Raw genomic sequence first — 9,653 nt, forward strand, 5'->3', positions numbered from 1 at the left:
AGGAGATGAGAGATAGGGGGAGGCGAAAGAGAGTGGAGGAAGGCTTAGTGAAAATAAAAAAACCGATAAAATGGATTAGAAAAGTAAAAATCAAGATCAGAAAATCTAGGATTTCACTGTCTATATAGCTGATAAAAAATTTGTGTTCTAAAACATAAAATTTTCTCATTCAAAGATTGATTGTTAAGGCATGTATGGCGGTGAGGGTGTGGGGCGTTTGACGGATCGTTAATACCAAACAAAACACCGGTGGGGTGGGCGGGGCGGGGGGGGTGTCGGGGGGTGCGCAGGGGTGTGGGGGGGGGGGGGAGTGTGGGGGGATAGATGTAGGGGGATGGTGGGGGCACAGATAACGCGCAAAATTATACAGTCAAATTTTCGAGATTATACATTGAATCACTATCATAAGTTAAGTCAAAATTTATGACAAAATCATATCGTCAAATACTTTAAAATAGTGTAATGGTAATGCTAAAGTCTAACATGAGGCGCGATCGTCTGGCGCAAAATGTGAAAAGGGCCAGCATCATCGGGAAAAAAACAACTCTTGTAACAAACTGAAGTTCGTGCTAAAAACCTGGAAAATATACAACTGAAGCCGATAATTAGTATATGTGATAGTAAGTAATTAATAAATAAATGGAATATAATTATAATTTATAAGATATTAAATTCGGCGTCGAGTTAAAGATCTAAATCAAAAATATGTTATTTTGTAAATCAAACTAAACATTGCTGAGGATATCAAAAAAAAAAAAAACCGGTGTGCCGCGCGTCGTAAATTAAAAATTTATTAGATAAAATTAAGAAAATAACAAGTATAATGGTAATTGTACTATGAACTCACCAACAATCATCTGAAAAAAATTATTTCTCTACGTCCTACTTAGGTGCTCAACCTATTTAATCAAATTATTGTCCTGCAAATCTAATATATGTTAGTACCCTGCCGTACCAAGGATCTTTTTTTTTTTAATAATTAACTACAAGTAAAATTAAAATAAAATCTAATATACTTATCTAACACTATACGAACAAAACTCTCACCATTAAGATACAGAATTATAAATTAATTTATTTTTGGTAATTAAATTTCAAAAAAATAAATAAATATATCAATTACATACCGGAAGGAAATAATTTCTTCCAATTAATTATTATCCTTCTTTAGTTTATTAATATTATTTAAAATTAATATAAATTAATTTAGCAAAGCATTTCTAAAATAAGTTTTCTAAAAATAAATTCAATACTCTAAATAATTAATTTACTAAGCAGCTTTTAGTAATTTATGTTGCAGGTACCAAATATATCAATTTTAGTTATTTGTTATTAAAATAAAATTTAATTATAAATTAATTGAATATAATCTTTATTTAATAAGTAATTAACAACTAACCTAATAATATATAAAAATATAAAAATAATTGACCAAGTTAATCAGATTTTATAGAAAAAATATTTTTATATCCAATTACTCAACCCTGTCTCCACTATCTCAATAATTTTAGGCACCAGCACGACTCCCGGGTCCTTTGATTAAAAATAGCGAAAAGCTCGAAAATTTTTGTTTTTTTTTTTTTGAAGATCCTGACCCAATTACCAGATCGCGCGCCAACATAATTACAGAGATTCCACTGTTCAACATCACACAGTAGTCTCCCCTGATTTGCACGTTGAAATAAACCGACAGTACAGAACAGTACTTACCAGACAAAAACGTACAACTATATGAATACGATAAATATCCATAACTACATTCATTTACATTCACCATTCAACTTATCACAGAAAATATGCATTCAATGTCTAAATATAAATCCATAAAAACTTTTGAAAACTGTTGCCGGACACATAAGCGACTCCGACGCTTTATTTTTAAAACACTACCCCACGAGGTAGAAAAACTTTTATTTTAGCAGAAAAAAGATAATGCACATTCAAAATATTAAATAAACACGAAACCACATAAGAACCAACTAAAAACTTTAAATTCTCAGCTCAAAAATATACAGGAAGAAAGTAAGACCGAATATAATTGGTCAGAGCTCTATCGAGCGCTCCCTTACGACCGCGTACCTCACTCGTCGCCCCACTACTCACGCCCAGCCGATAACCTGAAAAATGGTGGGAGTGTAGAACGAAATATGTTCCCCTCCCCAGTGGGACCCACCATGAAGCAAGATACTCACTCGATCCAGAAGAAAGCTAATAACAACAAGGTCATGTGAAATATGCTACAAATCATAATAAAGGAAAGGCAGATATACCGAATTAATAGCAAATAAACTAAAAAATAAGAACTAAACTGAAAACGCTACCCACTTAACTGAAACTGATAGATATCATGTAACATCTACTAGAGCAGCAAGACAATATTAAGTAAAAACGTAAGTAATGCAGCTAATCACTGCTACTGCATAACATATCTCAACGGCTGTGTCAACCGAAGTCCAAAAGTCCGTCTATATTCCTAAAACCAATGCTTCTCCTGCCACACCGCACGTACCTCAAGCGCTAATGCCTGGCAGTCCGCACCGCAACACCTCCCGACAGTTACCCACTTGCCCTCTAACAGCATAAACCGGGCTGCTAGGCTCACGGGTTGTCACCATCAAGCACTTTCCAAAAAGAACACTCCTTAGGCGGTGAGATCATGACCGCTCAGTTTTCGGTTGGAAATTGCTACGATATGCGTGCAATCAATGCAATATCCTACTAAAGATCCAAGCCGTCGGCAACACGCCGACAATGTCCTGCGCCCCCAGGCCCATCGATCGTCATGTCATCAATGTAAAACAAATCGACCCAAACCAGGTCGTAATTATATGATAAACTCACCAACAAGGTCACAAGTAAATAGGATCAGGAAGCTCGACCAAGCAAGGTCCTAGATACAACACAGAAACCTTCGACCAACCGAGTTCAGTAATATATGATAGCGTCGACACACAATGGTCCTAGATACGACAAGAAGATCGACCAACTCAGGTCACTGAAACAAGGCATCACGAAAACCACCGGAACCAGTCACCAAGTGTAGGAATGCAAACGTCGACCTAACCAAGTCACGGAAGATCACACAAGGAGATCACACCAATTCCAAGACATAAATAGCATTTACAATAAATCTACATTCTACCACTTCCACACATGATACTTCAACCTCGCGCAACAACTAATAACGTAATAAAGAAAACCAGCATCCGGTCCAAGGCTCAACATACTAACGCTGGTAAAAGATATAAACAAGCAAGTAAAGATACTGTGAGCGCGAGCGGCCCCGTACCGAACAGTCGGATTCGAAGTATCCCACCTGTACAACTGACCGTCGCCTGTCTCCTGGACTGTAAAAAACTCGACGCGGTACCTAAGGAATCCACTGGGTATTGTCAACCCACAGATCTAAGAAACCCCCTAAAACAAAACCCACAAACAATACCACAGATCATTTCCCAAACCTGATTAACCGAACTCGCCGATATCGCGAAAACAACCCGGGCATGCCCGCTGCGCCGTCGGGAACTCACTAATGTCCCGAAACTCACCGACTCGTCCGATCACCTGCCCGCCAACTGCGGCCAAAATCACTCCAATTTTGGATGTTTTTGTATAACACAAGATAACACCACTACACAATATCTGCCGACTAAAATGTGTCGATATTCGTTCCCGAAGTTTCTATTTCGACATCTGAACCCACCGTCGCTCACACCTTGGGACAGCGAGCATGTCTCGGTGTATCAGCTGCGTCTTCGGCTCATCACGGAACCCACAATTGATTATGGTGACCCGCCAACAGGCTCGAGCGACCAAACACATCGACAAACAAACACCGTCGAAAAGAATCCGAACACCGAAATCGCGTTCTTATCGACAATTTCGTCGAAAAAACGCATACGAATCATACTCTTACGTCGATTTCCACGAAAAGCTACAGATCATGGACAATCATCCCGCGGTCCCAAACACACTCTATTACACCTGCCACAGAGCCACAAGGAGACAATTGCACAAAAGCCCCTATTTACATAAATCTATCATTTATAAATCGGGCTGCTCCTAAGACTCTTCTCACAATACGTGAAACCTGCAAAGTCCGCAGAACAACGTACTGACAGGTCTCAGTTCGAGCTTGCTCAGCTGTCTGGAGCAACAATGCCTTCACGTGAAAGCGCGGACAACCCCGAAGTTCAGCGAACAGCCGCGCATCCGGGAAAAATCGCAGCCGAACAGGCCTATCATCGACACCGGATTCAAATAAGTAGCACATGGATCAGAACTGACCACGACCACCGTGCCCCCTCGGTTAGGCATCAGTAACAACCCGATCGCCGAGAAACTGCGCTAAACCCAAAAACATGTCAAACAGGCAGCCAACAGGCTCGACATTGGGGTCGACACTTTCCTGCCAATACATAGAAACTGGCCTTCCCGACAAAAAACAAGGTGATCACGATGATCAAAAAAGAGTCACGATCACGTTCTCCCTTCCTATGATCGGGAGCCGAGAACCAACAGAACACAAACCCTCCTAAACTAAAGCCCTATTTCGGGCTGCCAGAGCAAGCTGCTCCGCCTGGTCCACCGCGCACGCGGTGCGCCAGGGAAGTGTTGCGGGGGAGGTGAGAATACCAAGCTCACCTCGTGTGCTGAAGCTGAGGAACGGCGCGAACAAGGCATGCCCGCACGGCAAAGGGCATGGCCTGTGCTGCGCCAGCGCGGCGATCGGGCACAGTCGGATTCGCTGGTGCCGTCGGAGTGTCTCCGAGTGTCTGAGGGCGGTACAGGGCAGGACCGCGGAGGCGGCGTTGAGGCAGAGACCCCAAGTCTGCCCGCTCCGGTCTAGCGTCTGCGGCGAGTCCAGGCTGCACCCACAGCCAAAAAAGGACGTGCGGAAAACGCGACGGACGGCGCCCGAGTCCAAGGGAAGGCGCGCGCACGGCTCTATGAGCGCTGCGCGCACGGGCAGCGGTGTCCAAAGTGGCCCCGACGGCTCTCCCAGATGGCCGCAGAGAGACCGCGGTGCCGACGCGCGCGGGTACGCGGCGACGGCGGCGAGGTTCGCCGGGTTAGGAAAGCGGCGCGCTCGAACTTAGGGCTCTTACCAGCGGACCCTGAGCTCAAGTCCGTCCGGCTCTGAGTTGACCCGAGTTGCCAGGCTTGCGTCGTACGGCTCGCGGCGGCTTCGCAGCGCGGGACGAACGTGACAGGCAATTTGCGAGGTGAAGCCTCGCCATAAATACTCAACAGGGTTGCTTTCCATCAGAGGTCCGCGCGGGTGAGAAGATGTTGATGGATTAATTGATTGGAGGAAAGGACGTGGAGCTTTCCGGTTGGCGGGTTCTTGCCGCGACAGGCTCAGCACGACGAGGGCATGGGGGGAGAATTGGGTTAAGTCACTAGGTTTCTGGGTGGAGAAGGTGACTCGACCTAGTTTTCTGTGCCCAAAAACCTAACTTAACCACTATATAATATGAAGTGACTATGCCAGAAAACTCCTCCAACACAAAATATTAAGTCAGCCCCTTTCAGCATGCAACTTGCGCGTACATACCCTCCACCCATCTCACGAGCAATTCGTACAAAAATCGCACTTCTTGCGAATTACCATGCCAACACCGACCTCTCCTCATCAACGGTCTCCCAGATACCAGATCTCCGCAGATCCGTCCGTCAGATTTGCGAACGGATTGCACCAGTGCGATCAGCACCTCGGAGACAACAAAGCTACGATTTTGTTTCACCACGATCGACCACGGATTCACGACAAAATCCAAACTTTCTCTCCAAAAGGCCACAATGACGCACAATTACATATAAAACGCGTATTTTTAGATTTTCTCAAAATCCGTGCATCGGATCTGAAATCCGTCAGTGCCAGTAGTTCCAGAATAGCTGAATCCTTCGAAATGAGCTATTGGACTGCTATGCACGGAGTCCGATACGCACCAGAAGCCAACTCTACTCCGTGGCCTCTTCGGAAAACCGGAGTTACTATTCACTTAAGTGAAAACTAATAATCGCGTAACTTCTCCGTTTTAGCTCATTTTCTCCTGAAACTTGACGAGTGCTTATGTAATTAAATTACACACATAAACATCGTCAACAAAGAGTTTAGTTGCACTGTCAAAAATCTCAGTCCTTACAGGACCAGACCAAAAAGTGTAATTTATCTAAATAAATATTAGGGATAACTTCAAAAAACCTCCCGTGGTTTCGCACTTTCTCACCTTAGTGCCCTGTGGTTTAAAGTGTATCAATTTGCGCCCCCTGTGGTTTCGTTTTTCTTTTTTTATTATCAATTTTATTATTTTTTTTCTTAAATCAGTGACAAAGTTAAAATTAAAGGGTAGTAAAGTAAATATTCGATAAATTGAGATGAATATCTGAAGTTTTTTGTATATAATTTAACGAAATATTAAGAAAAAAACTACCGAAAAAAAAAAACAAAATCACATTGGGGTAAATTAATACACTTTAAATCACATAGTACTAAAGTGAGAAAGTGCGAAACCACATAGAAGGTTTTTGAAGTTTTCTCTAAAAATTATTGGAAGGGGGAAATACTATCTGTAGAGCTGTTTTTGTATCCTTCTTAGCATTCTTTTCTGGGAATAAGCAGTGAATCAAGAAGAATAATTGCCTAATTCCACTTCTTATTCTCAAACCAAAAAAAAAAAGTTCCACTCTTTAATGAGTTATTCTAGAATAATTTTGCGTTTGGTTTAGATATAAATAAGAACTGCTTATTTTAGAAATATATACAAACTTAGGTATAAGTTATAAGTTGAAACTAGATTAATTTTACATTTGAAAGATAATTAGGTTATTCCTGAAAATAAGGTAAATAGTATTTGGATGGTTAGATTGGAATCGAAGGAATAAGAGTTATAATTTTAAATGTAAAATTAATCTAGTTTCAACTTATAACTTATACCTAAGTTTGTATATATTTCTAAAATAAGCATTTCTTAATTAATTACATATAAAAAATAATTTAACTTTTAAATTAGTTAGTAACTTATTTTAGTTAGATAACTAGTAAAAAAATTTTAATTAGATTAATAAAAATATTAATGGTGGATCGATATAAATATTAGTTTATAAATAAACACATTAAATTATCAATAATTAATTAGCTAATTAATTATAAGTAATACATTAATTAATTACCTTATTATTTAAGTAATGCATAATGATTAAAATATATTTATTAGATTAATTAATAATTTAATTTTATAATTAAAATGAAATTTAGATTTTAATTAATCTTGTTTCCACTCGAAAATAATCTTATTTCAGAAAAAAGGGTGGCACAAAGGGGGGAATAAGGGCTTACTCCCCCTTATTCCCGAGCCCGTGGCTTAAAAGGTTGGAATTGTTGTTTCTCCATTAATACCTCTACTAATTTAATAATAAAATATTATTAACTAATATTATATATATATATATATTAATTAACAGCAATAGTTGTTAATTAATTTATGAATTTATAGTTATTTAGCACTATTCATGATTAATTAATTAATTAATTATTTTAATTATTAGTTAATTAATATTTTGATATTAATTATTAGATAAATTATTACTATTTTAAACTACTATTATATTAAACTATAACTACTTTTATTTTTACAATTTCATCAAACTACCCAAATCCTTTTTTTCTTGTCCTTGAAAATAATCCAATTTTATTCTAACATAAAATTGGTTTTGAAATAACCAAGAACATTTTATTTTCAAACCAAACAATATCTTAGGATCCATTTGGCTAGCTCTTGGAGAATGATGGTACTGCAAAATTGATTTTGGATGAGGTATTATTTTGTTTAAAAATTATAGAGGTGTTTTGCTAATTCATGATAAAAGCAATTTTTTGATTAATTTTTATATTTATGTTTGAAATATAAAATTTTTACTAAAATTTGAAAAATGTGGAATTAGATTTGAAAATTGATATTTGAATTTAGGAATCTCATTTGTTATTTTAAAATGAAATTTGAATTTGATATTGTTGAATTTAAAATTTAATGGTGTTTAAAATTTAAAATTTAAAATTCTACTCTATTTTAGAGATTTAAAATTTAAAATTTAAAATGAATTTTAAAAAATCAAAATTGAAAATTGAAATTTGATTTAAATCTAATTGATGTCTTTAAAATAAATTAAAATTTAATTGATTAATTTAAAATTAATTTAATTCAAATGGGAATTGCCATCTTAATTTTAAATTAAAAATACTAAAATTTAATATCTGAGAGATGTGGTAAATTTAAAATTTAAAAACTTAAATTTTAATTTATTAAATCTGAAATTAGTTTAGTATTTTGATCTAAATTGAAATTAAATTGATATTTGATGCCAAATCACAAATCAAATTTTAAGAAGAAGTTTAAGTTGTATCTGATTTTAGTCCTCTAAAATTAGAATATTTATTATAAAATTTAAAATAAAATTTTAAAATAGAGGTTATCAAACGCTCTATTGGCAAAAATATAATATATTACTCGAAAATTACTTTTTGGAAGTTAGCCAAACATCCACTTATTATTGTGGATAGAATTTTTTTTTTTATAAAAATTAATGCTATCTGCACGCCGATAATATAGGTAGTCTATAATATAGGTATAAATTTTACATCCTAATCTTTTCATGATTAGAAATTTTCTTACTTATTTTATTAATTATTGGGAAAACTTAAAATACCATATTTGTGATTTTGCACTTTTTTATTTCAGTATCCCGTGGTTTAAAGTGTATTAATTTAGTACCTTGTTGTTTTATTTTTCTCTTTTTATTATCTCTCTACTAATTTTTTTATTAAATCAATGACAAATTTAAAACTAAAAAGCATTAAAATAAATATTCGATAAACCTATATGAGATATCTGAAATTTTTTTGCATATAATTTAACGAAATGTTAATGAAGAAGCTGACGAAAAAAAAAAAATAATAGAATAATAAATTGATACATTTTAAATTATAAAGTGCTAAAGTGAAAAAAGTATAAACCACACGAAAGATATTTAAAGTTTACTTTTAATTATTTAAGTAAAAATTTAATATAATATTTTTAAGCTCTTCATTGTTAGCTTCATAAGATGTAAAGTACATGTACCATATTTTTCTTAAAAAAACAGTCATCCGTACATTTTGCCATTTATTACCGACCGTATGGTTTGTTTGTGGACTGTAGACGGGGTGGGGAAAGGGTGGAAGTGTTGTACTTGCAATATATATATATATATATATATATATAGAGAGAGAGAGAGAGAGAGAGAGAGAGAGAGAGAGAGTTGAGGTAGAATACTTTCAAAAGTATCAAGAAGATGATACTTTTGAGTTTTTAGTATTTGGATTGAGTGATGTAAGGTTGGGATAATGATAGTAAGTGGTAGATTGTGGTAGGTGGAATAATGTTTGATCTAATGGATATTAGTAAGCAAAGAGTAGATGACTAGAAACCTAGAAGCACCAAGAGATCGGTGCTTCTAAAAGTATCATAGCTCAATTTTATATATAGAGAGAGAGAGAGAGAGAGTGTTGAGGTAGAATACTTTCAAAAGTATCAAGAAGATGATGCTTTTAAGTTTTTAGTATTTGGATGGAGAGATGTAGGATTGGAATTATGATGGTAGGTGGAGGTTGT

Source organism: Ananas comosus, linkage group 5 (genome assembly GCF_001540865.1).
Source record: "Ananas comosus cultivar F153 linkage group 5, ASM154086v1, whole genome shotgun sequence".
Lineage (NCBI taxonomy): Eukaryota > Viridiplantae > Streptophyta > Magnoliopsida > Poales > Bromeliaceae > Ananas > Ananas comosus.